This window comes from Cygnus olor, chromosome 11, assembly GCF_009769625.2.
Source record: "Cygnus olor isolate bCygOlo1 chromosome 11, bCygOlo1.pri.v2, whole genome shotgun sequence".
Taxonomy (NCBI): domain Eukaryota; kingdom Metazoa; phylum Chordata; class Aves; order Anseriformes; family Anatidae; genus Cygnus; species Cygnus olor.
The window spans coordinates 17,089,440-17,106,774 of record NC_049179.1 but is presented as its reverse complement, the minus strand read 5'-3'; the positions used below and the strand labels follow the sequence as shown (position 1 = coordinate 17,106,774).

The following is a 17,335-nucleotide window of genomic DNA, read 5'->3' as shown; positions in this document are numbered from 1 at the left end:
TTCCTTCCTTCCTTTTGTCAGAACATTAATAGTGCTTTCTTTTTTTTTTCTGTATGAAATCCATACCATTCTTCCACTCTCGTGCATGACAGGTAAAGGCAGGGACTTGAATATAGCAAAGGTACTTTTGTCTTTATTTCAAATAGTACATTTTAATTTTAAAATGTCTAATGCATACAGTAAACACTCTCACATGCAGTTCAAGATTGGAATATTTTTTTTTTTGTTACATAAATCTACCTGACCCACCATATATGTTTGTGTATACAAAGGACACACAGTTTGCTTTTTAAAATGGCTAAATGCTTACAAAACTTCAGTTCAGTAGGTGCTGTGCTTCTTAAAACGAATGTGCCACAAAGATTGCCTTTGGTTTTATCATTGCTATTTTATCGTATACTCTAACATAAGATGCATGTAGTTAGTAATGGGGAAGGTGGCCTAATAATTTTACCTTTTCAGTACGTTCAAAGTCTCACAAAGTAAATGTTGGTTCCCATTCACTGTCGAGTATCTGCGGATTGCAAAAACTTTATAATGGAAATTTTCCTTTCAGTGCATCACCACCTGTTTGCACTTGCATAACGAATAATTTAAGAATTTACTCTGAAAGCTTAACTTTGGCTAAAACGTTCAGTGTACAATGGAGCTTTATTTTCATATTATTTGTTTGCCAGAACTCTAAGAACAGAAGGAAAATGTATCCCTATGTCATTTGAGGGTCTGATACAATGCCAAAGTAACTGAATACTGCACCTCTAGGGAAAAAAAAAAAAAAAAAAAAATCAATACTCTGGATGAGATTGAACTAAATTAAAAAATATTTTACTCAAAAATGAAACAAATTGCTACCTTCCTTTCAATGTTCTAAGTCCAATTCACAACTTATGTAGCATCATCTATGTCAGAAAAATTTCCCCTGCTCAGAGACACGTGTGTGGACAAACCACAGACCGGAGTGCAGCTGCATCCTCAGGTAAGGGTGATACATGTCTTAATGGGAGTGCCAGGAATCGTGCTTCAGGGAGGTGAGGCTGCCAGCACACAGACCCACAAGCCTATATCTTCCCCATATTCTTTCTGTCCCAGATAGACAGAAGTTGTCACAATCCAGCTTTATTTCAAATCTTGCAACCAGTCTCATAGTTTCACATGCATTAACGTTGCCTTGGTAAGCCAAGCAGCCTAAACTTGGTTATTAGCAACCACAGAGTTTCAATGAATCATTTTACCCTGAATCAGAAGACAACAGAAGTGTTTGTGATCAGAACATCAGGGTCTTCCTCTTTCTTCTGACACTTGAGGGTATGGGACATGGACAGGCTATAGATAGATTAATGGGAACTACCAGAATTTTAGAATTATTACCTACTTACGTACCAAAAAGCAACTTAACAGATTTAACAGCTTTAACTTCTTTGTCATGTAAATGACAAAAATTGATTTTTTAAAGTAGTCCAACAATGTGCAAATCAAGCCTCTGGTCAAATGCATCCAAAACAAACCATCAAGAACATTTAGGCAAAATGTGACCAGCTACTAACCAACACAACTATTTGTCTAACTTTTATTCATGTTGAATTACACCCAAAGGGAACCCTATGGAAGAGTCAATTTCTGTATGGTATTTGAAGGATCAGATTCCAAGTAGCAAAATATATATTTAAATGAGCTAGGTTCATCCTCAGGTTAATTAACGCCATTCTAGCTTTATTCTAGTGATATTTCTTCCTAGTTCATTTTAATACTATTCTATTTCCCATAAGAACCTTAATATTTTGGGCTATTTCTGCTAGGAAGTTTCAGTCTCACAGTGGCCTGTGATTAATTACTTTAATAGAGTTAAAACTTGGTTTACACCAGTGGCTCCTTTTTTGTGGAGATAAACACTAGAAGATTTTGATAAAGTTAAAACTGTCATTGCCTTATGAGCTGGGAAGATTTAACAAGCCTGAATGGTACTGCTGAAGAGAATTCAAGCTTTTTTTTTTTTTTTTATTCCATTCAGTAAAGTGGTATCTTTATCTGTAGGTTTCTATCTTATTTTTAAACTTTTCTACTTTTGTCTTATTTTAAAGAAAAAATACAGAACCTCTCAATGCTAAAAATCCCAATGACAAACCCAAGAAGCACTCCAGATACATCCACAGTAGCATAAGACCTGTTCCTCCCTCCCCAATCCCCTTATAATTGGTTATGATGTTCAATATAAGGGACAAATGAGTGCCCCTTTCCTGCTTGCTCACAGTATGCCACAAAATCCTGAAAGGGTTAATTGGCATTTTAAGAAAAGGTAATTGTAAAGCATATCTGCTGGGGTTATCCCCAGAACTGGGGGGGTGGTGCATAGGTCTCCCACCCACTGGAGCATCTCACATCTTGAAGAGCATGCTGAAGACAAAAGCAGTACTACTGCTGTTTCTTGATTTTCGCTTTCAGCTCTAACTGCTAACCCCCAATGTGCTCTTTTGAGTTTACTATATCAAGCTAGTACTTACAGCAGAGTATATGTACTGTGTCTTGACTGTAAAATTATACTGACATTGTAAGAATAAATATAAATCTGTGTGTGCGTTTAAATCATACATAGTTTACTACTGGATTTATTGGTTGCAGAGGAGCGACACACTGACTGGAGTGGGTGCGCTAAAAAAACTGGATGGAGGGACTGGCTACGGTTTTATATTTTTTAAATAAACCAAACATTTCACTGAGTAAAATATATAACCTGGCATATAAAAAGAAATGTTGTTCTAAGTAAGTGAAAAGTCAAACGGAATCTAAGCAAGGTCATAGGTGGCCATTTTCTTACCATATCAAACCCTTTGCCAGTTGTTTGTAGATGCTCATAACATTTTTATCCTCTGAAAAATATATATTTCACATTCACTTCCCCCAATTGAAACTTCCTGTGATGTTCTTCTAATGCATTCCAGTGAGTGAATAAAGAAAAGAAAACTATACAAATATTCAAGAGCTAATACCAATTTTTTTCCTTTTCTTTTTTCTTTCTCCTACCCTCCCAACTCCCCTCAAAGCAACACTTTTCTGGGCACGTGTTGATTTCCATTTAACTTTTCTTTGGAACTTGGCTTTAGGCATTCAGTTTGCCATAGGCAGAGATCCTGCATATATATATTTTTTTAATAAAATCATTCATCACAGTGTAAAAAAAAAAAAAAAAGGTTGGCTTTACTCCTTTAGCTCTAGATTCATTGACTTGTACAATCGGGGACCCCTCCCTTCATGCCTGTTCCCATTGAGATTACACCCATAGCGCACAAACTATAGAAATGCTTACTGTAAGAAGGACCACAGAATGTGATCTTTTATATTTTGTACTCACATTTAGGATTAAATTCATCACCTTGAAAAAAAAAAATCTCTGTTGGTGAAACCAGTGGCACTACTTGTTTAAGCACATGGCGGTAAAGTAAGGCTACGCAAACAGACATTAATAAGTACCTTAAGCCTTTGTTTGTCATGAGAGTATCATAGGAACAGCCCCTATTCTACTCCTGTTCTAATTTCTCTGACACCTTTATCTCCTAACTTTCTGTAATTAACCCTCCTACCAGCAATAACTCCTCCTTAATTTGAAGGATACGTCACAACTAGTTCTGAGCAGAATATTTCTTTAAAACAGTTAATCTCTTAATTACATTGTGTCATGCCCTGCAACACATTTACAGTACAGCTAACCATGAGGTTGGTGCTGCTCATTCCACATCATATGAACATGCGGGAAAAAGCATGGACATCCACCAATTCTACATTAGATTACAAGAGCTGAAAAAGCAATTTGGTACAGTTCTTAGAGGGCATCAGAGGTTTATTATATGCAGCTGAGAGTTCTCAGTGCCTCTCATATTTGCTAACCAGTGAAGTTTTTATCCATATAGGCTTGGGAGCAAAACGGCTCTCCCATGTAGGAAACACTGAGCCTGGCAACTCTCAGACAGAAGAAACATTTGTTTTGTCCCATATTAAAGGCTAGTGACATGAGCAAGGTCCCTCTAATATTTCACAAAATATTTGTCTCTTTTTCTAGTCTGTTATTAATATTTAAGAGTAAATTCTTGGTGCTGTAATTTTGGGGTGTTCAAGCATAAATTAACTGCCTGCACCTTCAGTAGATATTTCTTCCAATATATATCACTAATTGGGTCTTCACTTAAATGAGTTCCAACAAAATTCTTGTCATTGTTGAGCACGTCTCCTAGATCCTTTCCTCTTTGCTTTCTGCATTTTCACTTCTTCGTGAAGGTGCTTAATGCAGCATAATTGAAACAATTTTATTGTCTCCAGCCATCCATTCTACTGTTTCAGTGGCAGAAAATACTGGTCAATTTGACAACTTAATATGACTTTAGTGGTCATTTGAACTCCTTTAAGCCACTGGGTGCTAAAATTACTTGTCATCTTCCTTCACCTGCAAACTGAATATAACTGGTGTATGAGAAAAAGAGGAGAAAATTCTTTTCCACTGAAAACATTTACAGAAAGACATAATTGCAAGTTTTACTAATTGATAGGGCATTGACTCTTCCTACAACAATTCTGAACCACTTGAGAGCAATACTTGATACTCTCACCTGGGGCTCTCATGTTGCCTTCAAAGTTTAGCTTTTCTTCTTCCCACAGGGCTGGATCATTAAACACAGGATGGGTTACACAGCCATTTCAACTTTTCCTTTCCTATAGATTATTTTTTGTAATCTAATTTATCTATTAATTGGGTACCTAGGGTTCAACAAATGTAGTTCAAGTTTACATTTGAGCTTAGTGCTTTGACTGTGTAGCTGTTAAGTGTAGACATACAGCTAATGTTCGAACAACTGCCACAAGAACAGAAAGTTTCTTCCCCTTACCTCCTCCTTCTTAAGCATGTCTGCATAGGTTGTGGAGTTTTGTTGTTGTTGATTTGTTTTATTTATGATAGAGATATTTCTGTGTATATCAATAACATGCCAGAAACATGGGTTATGATTTTTCAAGGTCTCTCAAACTTCCGTCTCAAACTCACATAAACATATTTTATCATGCAAGTATAAGAATTACACAAAGGAGTTGATCCTATTCCCCCTGAAGTCAATGGTATTCCAATGAAATCAGCTAAACCCCACCATATTTTTACTTTAGATCTATTTTTTAGATTATATGTTTCCCTATATAGATTATACCATACACTCGCATAACATCAATAATGGTTCCCATTGACTTATAGCCACAACTACCAGAGAGGCATTGCGGTTAGCTCCTCCCAAGAGGTCATCCTCGGAAGTTTCTGATAAATCAATGGGAGCTTTATGGACTGGTTTTATTCTCCCTTCCAGGAATTAATGCAAACAATGTCACTGCCTGGACACTTGTCTTCTGCACTGAACTAAGCAGAACCACCAAGAGTAATTCTTCTGTACCGGGAAATGCCATTCTGATCTGTCCTGTTGCACCTTTTCCCTTCAATACATTGCATTTTCATATGCATTAAAAACAGTTCAGTAGGTAGTGCTAAACTAACACAGGTTTCTGTGTCATTCACACCGTGGTGGAGTCACTTTTCAAGTCACATGAACTTGCTAATTTTAATGGAATCCACACAATGAAACATGCCACTTTGAAATACGTCAACCTTTGTATCTTTAAATTTAAACTTTGAGGATACATTTAGTAAAATTATAATCTTGTTATAGCAATAATACTTTTTTATTTTAACTGTGATTAGCAGACTGTTAATAACAGCACTGATTTTTCCTTACAAAGTCATCACAATTACTGTTCTAAAAAAAAAAAAAAAGCTGGATTGTAAGCTAGCTACTCTCCCTGAAAAAATACAGATCTAAATTCTGTGAGCCTGGTTTCCTACAGATTTCTGTCCTTTAGCCCTTGCTCCTCGTCTATATCCTCACCATACGCTCTATTCAGGAAGCACGAGGAGATGCTGCAGCCTGCCAGCTGTTCCCAAAGAGAGTGTGGAAGGGCTGAGTCCTGCCTGCCTTTCCCTCAGTGGGGGCACTAATTTGGGTTCTTTCTCCTCTACAGATTTTCACAAAACTTACAAGAACTTAATTATCACTGACATCTCTGCCCTTCTGTCAAATTCAGTTGAAAAAAGCAACAATACTACGAGAGGACTGACAGGTAGAGCAAATGATCATGTAAGCTTCATTTTTGTAGGTACGTAGCCTAAAGAATAGTATAAAAAAATACAGAAAGTCTAAAACCCTGCTCTAGCAATGCTGCTAGCTGGGTGATCTGAGTTAATGCTTCATTTGTATATGGGTGTGTATTTAAAGATAATTAATATTAGCTGTGACTTTTGAGACTGGTATCAACACAGTCTCCCTTTGTAGTGCCTACAGTTTTGTAAATGCAAATAATTTTGAGTTCAGTTTTGCATTTTTAATTATTAGCAGGCAGAGTTCCTTTGGTATTTAACTGCCTAACCATGACTCAGGGTAGACACACATTCATGGAATTAAGAGTGACTAGGATTTTCAGGTGAAAAAAAAAAATCAAAATAGATTTAAAAACATTTAACCTCCAAATGAATCTGGAAGAAACATTATTTGAGATGCATGGGCTTGTTTTTTGTTTTGTTTTGTTTTTTAAAGCTTTGGCCAGAGAGATTTCTATTAGTTCAACTACAGTAATGTATGTAATATTAATATGAACTCAGACTGTTACGAACACTTACTGTATAGCATTGGGGGGGGGGGGCAGGAGACATATACTGTGATATTAAAAAAAAAAATTATTTTGAGGTAGGCATGCCAAAAGCAGTTCTCTGGAACAGAAGGTGGCCTAATTATTAAAAGAAATGGCTTCCATCTCTGTGATGGTCTGACTGTTTGTGGATAAAATCCTACAACTGTGAAGGGCCTTGTGCACTGAAGAAAAAAAAAAGGAAAAAAATCAAAGTGTTCAGCAGCCATACATCAGAGAGACTATACAAGAAGGGTATCGTATTTTTAGAGACTCCAGAATTCCTGAGCAAAGAAGTAGTTAGTACCAGGTCTACATCAAAAGAAAACAACGTTCTATGTCATCGCTGGCCTCCTCTGTGATGTTTTGCCCTCAGCTTCATAATATTCAAAAAGTCATGGCTAAAAAAGACAGACTGTCCCTTTAAAATTAGATCATCCCTTTTATTAATATGCAGAATGAGTTGTCAATTGACCAAGCAACAAATGTACATCCTCATATCCTCATTTTCACTTCTATCTATGAATATTTTAAAACCCTAATGTGTGCTTGGCCATTTGGGTTTTAAGCAAAGACTTATCACAGTGTAAAACCCCTCATTTTTATCCCTTAGCTGAGGGCTTCTTTTTCCCTTTTCCAGGGTGTCATTAAAAATCTGATGCCAAGAGCTGGGACTTGGCAGGGTTTGCGATATAATTTGCAATCTGCAGTGTTTGCTGGCTAGCCCCCACCTGCCCCCCTCTTTTTTTTTTTTTTTTTTTTTAAACCAGCCTGCCTGCTAGAGTCAATAGGGGGCATCCCTCATCTGTCTAAAAGAAAAATAGCAGCATACTAATTAGAATTCTATTTGCCAGAAGCCTCGGAGTTGCTGTGCTTATAGATTTCAAGCTTCTTTTGTTTGAATTAAATTGCCAACTTTTCCCCCCCCTTCCTTCTTTGCACTAGGCATGAGAGAGCGGGTGCCTTATTTGATTGAAAGAAGGGGTAGGGGGATGGGGAGGAGGAAAGCCTTAGCTATGGAAATGCTGAGGAAATGTCAGGGTTGTGTTTAAAAATGCCTGGTATGCTTTCAGTGCCTGACTCCTGTCTTTCTAGCAGGGTTGTCGAGGGGAGGAAAGGGGGCCTGGCACTAAGCGCAGGCACTCTGCCCCTTCTCCTGACACCGAAATTCTGGGGGAGAGCTGACATGCCTTTCCCCAGCTCAAAGCCAGATGGTTCAAGCTTGGATAAAACCTTGGGATGAGATCACAAAGCTTGTTCATAACAGAACACACAACATCTCTGTTTTTCCTGTTAATACCTCCTTTTGTATGCATTGTGTGGGGTGAGGGAGGGGCCAGGGAATATGTCATAAATCCAAAGGAAAATGTCATATTTAACATTAATTTGTTTTCATAACCCTGGAAAAGAATTCAGGCTTTCCCCATTAAAATGACATAATTAACTGCTGAGAAGTTTTATTACAAATAATTTTTAAGTTCATGAATAACTGAACGAAATACACACATGGAAGTTTTTTGCTGCCCTTAAGCATTGATTTTTATTTTTTTTTAAACATTCAAGGAAAAATTTCACAGGGCAAGCTTCAAGCACGACCACATTTATGCAACTTCTTAAGTTTAGGTGACTAAATAATATTAGGACCAAGCTCACTTTCCATCTCCACAAATTATGTCCACACACAATACGGCCATTGACTCCGGCCATTGACAGTCAAGTCTCATGCACTGATTCACAACCAGGAATAAGCGAATCATGGGGAGAGAATAAAGCACTCTATGATCTTCATATTCCTCATAATGATGGAATGCTTGCAAAGGAATCAGAATTCTTTTAGAATACATTAATCAGTCAAATTTACTTGACATTTTCATGGATTTGCTTCCTCCTCACAAATTCTTAGCAGAGCTCACCTAGCTGTGATTGGTGCTCTTGGATGACACTGCCTCTGCTCCCTACCCAGATAAGCTCGTTATTTGACTTCTGCCATAAATGTTACCATACAGCATGCTTAAAATTTTTTGCATGCATCAGTTTAAAATTTGTTTTCCTTAACATTCATTCATCCTATTGCAATTTCGTTTCATATATGCCCACAAAAGGGCAAGATACTTCGGACATGGATATGAATGTGGGAAAACGAAATGAAGGCTAATTCCACATTTGCCATGTTTGTCAGACAGTACTTAAAGTTAGTAATTTGTAAAGTCAATTCTGTTCCAGAAGAATTTGACCCTCAAATTTGGTGTAAAAATAATACTGAACTATGCCACAATGTTTGACAAATTCTGTTTTTATTTTTTTTTCTTTTAAACTGTGAAACCTTTAAGAATTAATGATATTCTAATTTTTTCAAGGAATTCAGGCTCATGCCTGAAAGACTAGTCTTTTCCTTTAAAAAATTATCTATACGTTATCATAGTATATTTGATTTTGGCTCTGTAGATGCTGTGATTATTTTTGCACAGTCCTTCAAAATAAATTTCCTGAAAAAAAAAACACAGAGCTAAAGTACCAGCTAACCACTGCATTTTTATGTATTCATTAAAGATAAGATCTTAAAGGAAAGAGGGAAAATACGGACATTAGTAACTCTTACATATACTCCTCAGTGCTATTATATTTTAATTAGCACAGTTTGCAGGCTGTAACCTTTCCTAGGCCTACATGATGCATGAATATTTTATTTGCATTACTATAAAGTAAAAATAATTTGATTATCATTTGTACTATTTATGATTACATGTTTCTAGACACGCACATAGGCTCTATTTATAGTGGACTTTAGCATTCTTAAATAGCATAGAGTGCTGACAAGCAAAGTATTGATGTTTACAGTATCATGCAAACCCTGAAGCCAACCATGTTCACATCTCTTTGAATTACTTTTCCGATTCGAAGCCTCTAAGAATCCAGTCCTCCTTTATCTCTTCTTGTTATAAAAAGTGGCAGGAGGCAGAGTGGCAGAATGACCCACAAGATGGCACCTGTCACCAGTGGGATTTCTTCTGCCTTCTGCAGGCTAAATTTTGTTTGAACTCACTATGGCCTCTGTCATATCCTCATTTTCCCTTCCACTCTTGCCTCTCCTTCTTAATCCCCTTCGTGCAGGCTCAGGCTCTGTTTACCCAACTTCCGAAACCTTTTTTCTGCAAGAAGCCAAAGTAAAACTTCATTGAAAGAGGGGTTCAAGATTAAGAGGCAAACCCTGTGCGGGAGGAAACCAGCTACACCACCTGCTGCCTTTAACCGGCTTCGCTTAAAGACAGTTTTTCCTATACACAATTACCAGGCTCATTTTTATAGATGTGCATCTGAAATACATGATTGCTTTAGGTCTCAAAGGTGCGGGAGTTGATTAGCTCTCTAATGAAGCCTTTTGTTATTACTTACAGAAAAAGTACATCACATAGATGGAACATATCGTAAGAAAGCTTTCTTACTCTGGGCCAGATATATTTTAACTCTGACCTGGTTAAGATCATCTACAGCAATGAGGTAAAGCAGTTTCTATAAATACAGAATCACTGGAATCTAACAAAAATCTGATTAAAGGCAATGGCAGAAAACAAACAAGCACTATATGATCATTAGGCCTAATGTCCCAAAGATGAAACTGATAATTCACCTGTTATTGAGGCATTTTGTACTTTGTCCAAAATGACGTAAGGGAATGTTCATTAGTTGCCTAACACAGAGTTGGGAACAGGTCTATAAACAAAGATGTTGATACTCATCCCTTGTCTTTGACAACACAAAGGTCCAAATCCAAACACTGTTACAAAGACACAGAAAAACCATCCATGGAACACCCTAAAGCTGCAGGCCACTCCATTTAATTCCAATGGCCACAAGGGAGAATTGCTCTGCCACAACACAAGGATCGAGCAGATCACTGGGACCCACATGGAGCCTGATGAACCCAGTAGGTCTTCTGCAGCCTGCACCAGTCCCAGCCCTTGCTACTACTCTTCCTCCACCTCCAGCTTTGAAGATCTCCATGCCCTCAGGTTTTCGTGCACCTTTTTGTGCCTGAGAACATCATACCAGGCTGTTGGTTTCTTCCATTAATCTCTTTCTGAGTTGAAGAGGGAAAAAATCTTACACCTTGTTCCTAATTGTCAACTTTCTTTGTTCTGTCAACTTCAAAAATATTTATTTATTTACGAATATTTATTCCCCTAATTATCCCAAAGCAGAAATGGGGCCTTTCAGCAGCCACCAGCAAGGACAGAAAGGAGAAGTGTTTCTAAGATCTCCTTTTTCCTAATGCAAGAGGGCATGAGCTTCAAATCTTACTTATCAAAACTTAAGTCATTAAGAATCTTATAGTTTGGTCAAACCTAGTTATGAAGATCTTGTTTACATATTATTTTACACCAAGCCAAAATTTGTGAAAACAATGCAGAACAGTAACCTAAGTTAATCCTGCCATTAAAAATAACTATTACTGCCATGAAACCTTTAAAATGTTAGCATCACCACAGTGATTAAGAATATCCTTTCAATAACTGTCTACAGTTAACACAAATAGCAGACAACATTGCTGTCCCACATAAGTTGTTTTTACTATAAACATCCAGAAGAAATTCAGACCTCACATGCAAAACATTTTGCTGAAATTCTTTGAATCCTAGGTATCAATAGAGATCCAAGAAGCTGGTTTCATTTTGATGGTCCCTTCACATGCGACTAAGGAATAATCTAAGGGTGTTCATAAAATAAATAAAAGCACTTCAGTGGCTTCCTTTTGAATTAGAAAATACAGATTCATAAGACTAAAGTGGGTTTATGAATCATGCTAATTTGTCTTGAGCTTTGGGAGGGAGATTTTTTTTGACCCTTTTGTGTTTTCATTTTGAAACGACTTGTGTGTGTAGTGTTTTTTTGTTGTTGTTGTTGTTTTTTTTTTTTCCCCTCCTCTGGTAGATTATGAAATCAAGCAAGTCCAACCCAAAATGAACCATTTTGATCAATCTGAAAGGCAGCTTTTTCGAGAATTTTCCTCTGCCAAGAATTTGAAAATGTCACATTTCATTCCAGTATGAACAGAAGCCAGCTTCTGAACTCTCCAAATCCTTTGCGAAATAAAATTTGTCTTTTTCACAACTCCAAAATTAATTTTCCTCAAAGACTGCAGGGTGGCTTAAGATAGTGGTCAGCAGTTGCGGATAGCACCTGGGTGTTTTTTAGTAGCATTAGCATAGTAGGGGCAAGGCCAGGATCATGGAGTTGGAGCATCTTGAGGGAAGCGTGAGAGGCACCAACTCTCTCAGCTCCTGGCTCTCAGTGCCAGGCTCCAATGCTTCACTTCGAAGCAAGATATAGATGCCGAGGCAAACACCAGCATTTCCTAGCTCCCACTGAGTTTCTATCAATATTCTTAAACTTTAGAAAAGAAAAATACAATCTGGTGTAACAGCCTTAAAAGACCACTGACTACCGCTGCTAGAAACATTCTACTACTGGAACCTATGTAGGGATATATATCCAGGAGGTGACTGCCCAGTCAAGTAAGCTCATTAAACTCTTGCTGATTTAAGTCACTCTCCAGTAATGTAGTCCTGTTTCCTGAAAAAAATATTTTCTCACAGTGTCCCTATAAAAGACAATTTTCTACAGATTGTAATTTTGCCAAAGAACTATTTAGGAAATCCTGGAAGTTATCAGGCCAAATCTGTGTTGAATCAAGTCAGTGGCATCAAGGCATCGCACCTTCTCCTGTGGCACTGCACAGAAGCATCTCCCTCCCCGGTCCTTCTCTGGAATGATTCTGGCATAGGCAAGAACACCATTTGGCTGGAAACAACCTCATAACTGTCACATAACTGAGTTGGGCACATAAAAACCATTGCATCCCTTTGCTTTACTGAATGTATTCCCACAGCCATCCAACCAACCCAACCATGGATACACCGTTCACTCCTCCAGGGACCAAGGCCACATCACCACCTCCCGCTGCGTGGCCACCAGCCAGCTGGGCACAGGATGGGTGGCTTCATCCCCGCAGCACAGCGGTGGCTTTGGGAGAGGACTGGTGGTCCAGCACATCTGACAGAGCCACCCGTGCTTTGCAAAATCACTCCAAAAACTGGTTTTGAAGCATTGTGATTAAATTCTTCTACAGCTGGTACAATAAAACAAGTAGCAGAAATTCTGTGCATGTCAAGGACAGCTATCATTTCTGTTTTATCACTGTTGTTTCACAGCATTTCCTGTGTGAGCCCCATTACTTCTGCTGCTTCTAACTACCATCCTGCTCACTTGGGAGTCATATTTAAGGTCAGGCAGTACACATTAGTCCTGTCTGGAGTAAAAATTTACTCCTTGCTCTGGAAATGACAGGCCTGTACAACAACACACGAAGAAGAAATGCCATTCAAAAACAAAACTACAGGGCTGTCTTTTCCTATGTTACACAAATCCAGTATGAAAATTCTAACCTGTATATTTTTATAGAAGCTCTGTCCCCTGTAATCTCTTTGTTTTTCTAATTATTTTAGGCTTTCCTTTCAGGAGTAATAAACAAAGCTTATATTTTCCCAGCATCCCAATGAAGTAACTTTGAAATCATGCCTTGTTGTTTGCTTTATGCTTTCTTGTTTTCTTCAGTACAATTGATGTCAAGATGCTACTCCCCCCACCCTCTGATAGTCTTATTGGCATGGACAGGGAGGAGAAAGATATTTTGGTTTTCATTCAGTTAACCACTCCTTTCTCCAGACCAAGATCATAAAATCAAACAAAACCAGCAAGAGATAATCCTCCACCAATAAATTTATCAAGAGCAAATTTTCTGCAGGCTTGCTAAACTGTCATAAAGGGGAGGAGGTAGAGATCAAATATACTGTTGAGTAAGGAAACAGAGGGCGCAAACTTTGTCCTCAGCTCGGGGACAATGATGCTCAAAGATTAACCCACCCTCTCAATTAACACCTCACATGAAAATCCCAGCAAGGTCATGGGATCCGTGCTGCAACTCGGTCAATCAGCACTGCCTGCTTCCATACAAACCAAGATCGAATACAGAATTAACACTGGTCCCCCAAGCCCTCGCTCGCAGACTCACGTCAGATTAAGCCCTTGCATGGAGGAGATATGAAAAGCATTTCTAATTAGGGTCTGAGGTTACTGGTTAAAATGCAGTCGAGCAGTCTACCAACCATTCTTCTCACCTCCTCCCCCCCCCCCCTTTTTTTATAATTTTAATTAAACTCAGATACTATTTAATTCCTACCTGCATATATTTAGTACTACTTGAATGTAAACCTGATAAAGAATACTCCTGATCCCCACTTAGCTGCCACAAGCACTTATTAAAAGGAGGGTGACTGTCTTCAAGATCTTCCATGGGTCCATTTGCAATAATTACTTTTTCTATCAAATGAAAAGCATAATATTTTTCTGTAAATAGATTTTTTTTCCTTGTGAAACCTTGACTTCCCTTTTCTCATGACAAAACTATAATTATAACTTCAGCACAGCAGTTAGTTACTGTCATTCCAGTCCATGAGGAGGTTTTTTCCATATATTCTCTGCTCCTCTTTTTTCATTTCTTACAGGATTCTTGAGACTAACACTTGAAGACATTTTGCAGCCCATTATTCTCACAGAAGCATTGCTGAACACCCGGTATTTTGGGGAGTGGGAGAGAGAGGACTTTGCACTGGTCACATCCTGTTAAATTATTTGTAATTCCAGGGCACTACACAACATACCTGCCATTGTGTGATTAGTAATCTAGATCCCTCCATAACAATTTTTAATATCGACCATGACCCTGGAAGCCTTCACGCTACATCTACAGCATACTAAAGCCTTGTGACTCCAAATTATAGCTCTGAATAATTCAGGAATTGTAACGGTTGCTCAGTACTTATTAAAGCATTGGGAAAACTTTGGAATTCTCATATCTACAGGCTCTCTATTATTATTCTGATAATAAAGATGTTTTAATATATGCTGTTGCTATTCTTACAGGTTACCACAGTACCATTTGTGAAGAGTCAATAAATGATCCAACTCCTGTATTAAGGGGCTATACCTCAGAGTATCAAAGGATACAGTAAAATGAAGATTCCATTTTTCAGGGCAGACAGGAATTAATAATAATATTTAATAAAATAATAATCTCTACATTAAATTCCAAATTAGACAGCATAAACATTTGCAGCCAAATATTTTTTAAGCAAAACAAAATCATCTACATATAGAATATCTCATGTTTTTCCATGACACACTCACTACACAAGTAGGGACAAAATTAATGCAAGTCTAACTACTTTAATAACATATTAAACAAATTCTGTCTATGTTAATCCCACGTAAGCAGCTATAATAAGCCTTACTGACAAGGAGGATCTAATGAAGAGTTGAATTTTTCATAGAGGTTTTATTAGGTTCATCAGCCTTCTCAAAAGTCCAGGCCTTCACTCATGTCAGCTCTAAAACCTGGAAAAGATTATCTTCAACTTACTGAGAATAGACATCTCATTTCTACAAGGAAAATTCCATTTGATGACAAAACTTCCTCATACTCTAAACTTTGAAACCCTGCCACTGGATGTCATACTTGAGTAGCTTTAGGTAAATGCAAAGATTATTTTAAAAGTTTCAATAATCTTGAAAAAAATCTACAAGACATTTTTAGTCTGTAAGAATTACAGTATAGCATTATGACATAGAGTAATGTATAGCATAGAAAGCATCCAAAACATCATTTTGGTGAAGTTTACTAATGAACTGCTTTCCCAAACTGTTGGAAAAGCTTTGTTACTTTCTGGGTAGTCAAGCACTTGCACTGACATTGACTCTCCTCAGCTGACTCCCCTACATTGACTATGCTCCATTAATGGTTTATCAGAGCAGATATCCCACACTATAAAAAGTACTCTAAATTCATTTAGAATTCAAAGCATCCTCTCCCCAAAACCTTGTAGACTATCAGATAGGGCTGGGAGAAGTATCCATAGTCCACCTCACTAAATAAAGCCAGTAAAGTGGGTTGAACCAAGTAATCCTAGTGTGACCACTGCTTTTGATTTCTGGTTTAGAGCTGGTGATAAGATTTTATTTAAAACCACCCTCATAATATTTGGTGCGAAGCAGATGATAAGGTTTTATTATTGCTACCTATTTTTAAAAGCAAATTACTCTCCAGATGGCTAAACTTGTGCAAAGTTTACATTAGAGGAGACCTGGGTTGAGTAGGAAATCTGTATATTCAGGAGGAGGAGTAACAGTTCCACCATATTAATACTTCACAGAGGCCAGTGAGCTGGCAATTAAAGCTGGCTGCCTGAATGCCACCTTCACCTGAAAACTGTCCCCGCACTTTCATGTGTGGTGCCTCAGTGCTCTGCAGCACAGCAAGAATGAGACCATGTTCCCCCAGCTTGTTCTCAGCCACCAGGACACAAGAAGTTGACCCTGACATCGACACTTGCAGACGCACAGTTGGAAGCAAACCCAGGAATCTTTGCTTTTACCTTTATTTCAACTTACAGAGTAAGCAAATCAAAATGTCTAGTTTGTACAGCCTTCAACTGCTCCCATGCAAATTATACTTTCACTTTTCACACTAACATTGGTTGAAGAAGCTTCTTAACATCAATAGAAACTGTAGAGAACTCTTTCATCCAGCCAGCTCAGTTTTACATAGAAATAGAAAACATATTTTCTATTTCATTTTTTTCTATTTTAAATAGAAAATATCTCCCCACCTCCTTAGCAGATTTAACTTGTTTCTCTCTTTTATTATTATTTTTTAAATACACAAAGTTCAATAACTTCATAGCATTAGCCTTTAAGCTTCAGGTGCTGTTCAGGGATAAATGTACATGAAAGGATCTAAGAATATGCTACACGAGGAGTGGTAGACTTTTTTGTTCTTTTACTTACTGTTGTCAATTTTGGAAACCGTTGCTTTCAATACTGGTTTAATGCAAAAATGAAAAAAACCTGTCAATTTTGTAAGAATATTTTTTTTAAATAAAATTTTCATTTTAGTCCTTTACCATAGTGAAAGAGAAGCAAAGATTACCCTCAGCTCCAGAGATTTTCCGTTCTTGAAATATATGGAGAAATCTCCTGAATGTTGCTAAACATGGCAACAGGAGCAGACAACATAAGCAGCATCTCTGAAAACTCCTCAAAATCCTTCAGGATTAAAGTTTGTGAAGACAGTTGTATTGAGGTCTCCGTTTTACCTCTAAAGCATTTACCTTTTAGGTGACTTTCAAGGTAAGCATGTCCTGATGTGAAGAGCCTGAAATATTAGCTTACTACAGAGAAAATATCACCCCATTTTCAACTAATGACAACAAACTTAATCCTGCAAAACTCCATTACAGACAGGTAAGGAATAAATGGACAATTAACCACCATGGAAACAAACAAGAAAAAAAATAGGCTCCTGACAAAAGATTTTTCAATCTTAAATGCATCATTATTTTTAATAAAATGTGTTGTGTCACCATTATTTATCCTCAAATTACACCTGCCCCTTCCTAATACCAACTCAGATTAACATGCAAAAGCACTACTCGCCCCTACGTACATTAGAGGAGCTCCTGTTTAGGTCAACAGAAAAAAACTTGTCTAAAAGAGAAGAAAACCTTCAGAATACATT

At 37.6% G+C, this 17,335-nt stretch overlaps 1 long non-coding RNA gene across 3 annotated transcripts in view; it reads right to left on the bottom strand.

Moving 5' to 3' along the window:
• LOC121076282 overlaps nucleotides 1-17,335 on the bottom strand; it is a 105,614-nt gene that overhangs the window by 56,487 nt on the left and 31,792 nt on the right. Inside the window, exon 3 of one of the 3 annotated variants that reach the window (XR_005823442.1) lies at nucleotides 9,094-9,854. The exons of the other annotated variants lie outside the window; for them this stretch is intronic. This is a non-coding gene — a long non-coding RNA (uncharacterized LOC121076282). Of the gene's footprint in view, nucleotides 1-9,093; nucleotides 9,855-17,335 lie in introns of those variants that run through there. 3 annotated transcript variants of the gene reach the window in all.